Raw genomic sequence first — 3,837 nt, forward strand, 5'->3', positions numbered from 1 at the left:
AATGTGTGTGTATGTATGTGTTCATGTGTGCGGGTACATGTATGTGTGCATGCATGTGGAAACCAGAAGTCTATTGAAGGGTGCCATTCTTCAGGATCCTTGGGTTCTGGGGGATAGAACCCAGGTCCTCATACACAACAAGCACTTTGTTCTGAGTCTGCTGGCTCCCTACCCCTGGAAGAGCTGGCTCTTTCTCCTCTTTCAAGCCTGAACCAAAATTCCTTCCCCAATTAAGCGTTTTGCTGACATCAGAGCTAAATAGATTCCCTTTTTGTTTCTTTTTATCGAATTTCCCAGTTAGTAACAGTGTATCTTAAATTTGGATAGTCTTCCCACCTAAGATCAAAGGTTCCATGGAGACACTGTTGCTATCAATTACCTCCCAAGAGTCTAAGGCAATGCCCCCGCCTCCCCCCCAAGGTTTGTTGAATGGAGAGATTAGGATTTGGCTTGACTTTGTGTCCTAGTCCTCCTAGTCCAGCTGTGACTTTGTGGAAAAATTATGTCAGTTCTCTAACCTCAGTTTCCTAACCTAAAAAACCGAGATAATAGTAGTCCCTCAATTCTTGGGAGGATTGAATAAGATGGGAGAGCATTATGGGTAGTATGGGGGGAAGTGTCCCTCCAAACAGATGTGCTGAAGTCCTAACCTCTGCATTCCAAATCGATCCCCATTTGGAAATCATTTGGAGTCTTTACAGATGTCATTAGTGAGGTTGAGGGCAAAGGTCTACACCCAGGCCATCAGGTGCCCAGTGTGCAGCTGTGCTGGCAGGAGTGCTGAGCAACTGAGAGGAGAGTCTCACATCAGCATCTTGTGGTTGGAAGAAAGAGATACTTTGTGGCAGTTACCAGCCTGACTGGCACAGTACTACCCCACACAGCACCCTGGAAGGGAAGACCACAGACTTATCTGGCTCCACACTTGGAGGTGAGTGCTTCTGGGTGCTGGGGCCGGCTTCTCTGTACAGTTCCTCCTTGCCTTCCTGAACTCATGGATAGCAGAAGGGGCTCTGTATAGGGAGAGGGTAGCTGCGGAGTCTTCTCTGCTGTGGCCACCCAGTGGCCCTGGAGGCGCATCCTCTACAGAAGTCCGGCTGCTGTGACAGGCTGCTGTGTGTGTGGGGGGGGGGACGGGACGGGACCATACAGTGATGGGTGGGGGAGGGAGAGGCAGAGGGAGGGAGGACAGCAGATGTGATGTGAAGCAGGAGTGGGCTCAGGAGCTGGGTGTGGATGCTAGTTGCTGGTGCTTTGCTCACTGTGAACGCAGCACTGTTCTGGGTTCTGTATGAGGCTTGCTACCTTCCTCAGCAAACCTGGGTTCCTGGTAACTACCATCATGCACACTTTAGACATGAGGACAGCAGTTTCCCTGCGACAGTGAGCTAAGACACACGGGGTCTGGCTTCCATCCAGTAGTTCAGATCTGTGCTTCACCTCCATGTCAGCCTACCTCTGGTTGGACAGTTGTTGGTGACAGTGTTGAGTTCTCCATGGAAAGGGTTGGAAAGGTCAGAGTGAGAAAAACCCACTAGTCTGTGGAACAAGTTTGAGAGGCTAATGAGGGGACTTGACACTTACTGACAACTCACTGTCTGTAAGGACAACATGTCTCTGGTTTGCTTTGGTCCCTGTAGAGGAGTAGGACAGGACTGTGATCTATGTGCCCTTTCGTGTACTAGGAGACGAAAGGCCCCATGAAGCTCAGCAGCCATAACCAGGAGGCTGCATCAGAGGCTGGGCCTTGATTTCAGCCCTGGGATGGGGTCTGAACGTATAGGAGGAAAGCAGGACCACTAAGAGGGGGGCTGTCAAGAAGGGTGTGGCCCTGGGGGGATCAGAGAAAAGTCCCTAGCCAGGTGTGGTGGCACATTTATGTAACCCTAGACACTTAGGAGACCGAGGCAGGAGGATCCCAGGTTCAAGAACTGCCTTGGCTAGTTTAGGCAATTTAGTGAGACTGTCTCAAAATAAAGAATGAGGAGGAGCTCAGTAGTAGAGCACTTGCCTAGCATGCATGAGGGCTTAGATTCAATTCCCAGTATCAATCAATCAATCAATCAATTGAAAAAGAGAGAGAGAGGCCCCATCTGTGTGCCACCTTCACTTACTGCATCTACGCATCTAAGTTGAGCTGAAGTTAGGAGCACCCTACATGAAGGTACTGGGCCTGAGACAGGCTGTGGGAATGTATGTGGGCATCCGGACATAGGTTTCAGTGAAATGGTATGGACTGTAGAAGGGATAGGGCTGGGGATGTCACCGTGACACTGATGCTCACTTGTAGTGAGACTCAAGAGAAGTTGTGAACCTCTCTGGAGCCTCAGTGTCTAGCTGAAAAGCAAGAAAAACCCTTTGGTAGTGAGGTGTGCTACAGGATAGTGTTTGGGCGGGGCCAGGGTTTGAAAACTGTAGGTATCATCAGTGTTGGTGACAGGGAGGTTTGAACATTATCTTCCTAATCAGCGTTGCTTCACTTAAAATTCATTTCTGAAGTTCACAGAAAAAGAAGAAAAGGGAGGGGGTTTAAAATCTCCCTCCCCAAATCCCTTGCTGTACAGATGGGGAAACTGACGCTCAGTTAGGGTACCAGGTAAGCACCCAAGATCCTAGAACTCAGGAGGCCTAGCCCTGCTTTCTAGCCACTGGGTGCTGTTGGACATCAGAGAGCACCCCCTGCAACCTCAGCCCCCTGTTCTCCAGGTATACCCATGACAAACCCCTTGCCTCAGCTGGCACCCTCCAGAATCCTCACTGGTGGATGGGGGCGCGACCACCTTTCTCCATCATTGCTGTGCCCTGTTGTGCAGGGGTCAAGGTTCTGTGGGAGGTGCCCTTGAACCTGGAGAGATGGCATGAATCATCACACACAGAGAGGAACAGTGATGGTTTCTTGAGGAACACGCTGAGCAAGGGGGGCCTTTGCCAGTGCCTCTGCTACCTCCTCCACCCCCACCTCTGCATCTGCCTCTGTCTCTGCTGCTTTGCTTCAGCTGGAGGCCTCTGGCCTCCTTTGCGTTCCCTGGGAACCTCAGCCATGGCTCCAGAGCTCCAGTTATCCTGAGTTTAACTCTGTTGATCTGTACCCAGGTGCTTTAAAGATGGCCGTGTATAGAGTGGCACATGGAAGGGCACAGGGTCCAACCAAGAACCCTCTTCCCAAGTGGTCACTGATGGCAGGATGCAGTAATGAACCTGGTGGATAAGATGCTGCTCTTCTGGGAGGCTGGTCAGGATGGAGAAACAGACATAAGATACTCTTCAATTGACAAGAGCTGTGAGCAAAGAGACAACACAGGCCAGTAGCCGCAGGACTGGGAAGATAGCAACCTACCTATATATACCTGTATCTATAGATTTGGCATCAGGGAAAGTGTCCCTGGATAGTTGACCCTGGAACAAGAAGGGACCAGCTAGGCAAAGATCCGGAGCGTATCGTACAAGGAACTGGCAAGTTCGAAGGCGCTAAGGCTAGAGTCCCCCTGGCCTTCTAGTCTTTCTTTCTTGAGATTTATTTTATTTTAAATTATGTGTCTGTGATGCATATGTGCACATGACTGCAGGTTGCCTGTGGAGCCAGAGGTATTGGATCCCCTGGAGCTGAAATTAGAGGTGGTGGTGAGCCGCCCCATGAGGGTGCTGAGAACTAAACTCAGGTCCCTTTCTTTCCTTCCTTCCTTCCTTCTTTCTAATATTTTATTTTATTATTTTTATGTAATGTGTATGTGCGTAGGTAAGTGCACCCATGTCATGCAGTGCCCGCGGAGGACAGAAGAGGCTTTCAGATCCCCTGGAACTGGAATTATGGACAGTTGTTAGCTGCCATGTGGGTGC

At 50.2% G+C, this 3,837-nt stretch overlaps 1 protein-coding gene across 1 annotated transcript in view; it reads left to right on the forward strand.

Moving 5' to 3' along the window:
• The first annotated feature begins 803 nt into the window (after window positions 1–803).
• Kiaa0232 (KIAA0232 ortholog) overlaps window positions 804–3,837 on the forward strand; it is a 79,307-nt gene continuing 76,273 nt past the window's right edge. The window contains 1 exon segment of the mRNA XM_008853804.3: window positions 804–931. The gene's annotated coding sequence lies outside the window, so the exon portion shown is untranslated.

This window comes from Nannospalax galili, unplaced genomic scaffold, assembly GCF_000622305.1.
Source record: "Nannospalax galili isolate Female #2095 unplaced genomic scaffold, S.galili_v1.0 scaffold2927, whole genome shotgun sequence".
NCBI classification, from domain to species: Eukaryota; Metazoa; Chordata; class Mammalia; order Rodentia; family Spalacidae; genus Nannospalax; species Nannospalax galili.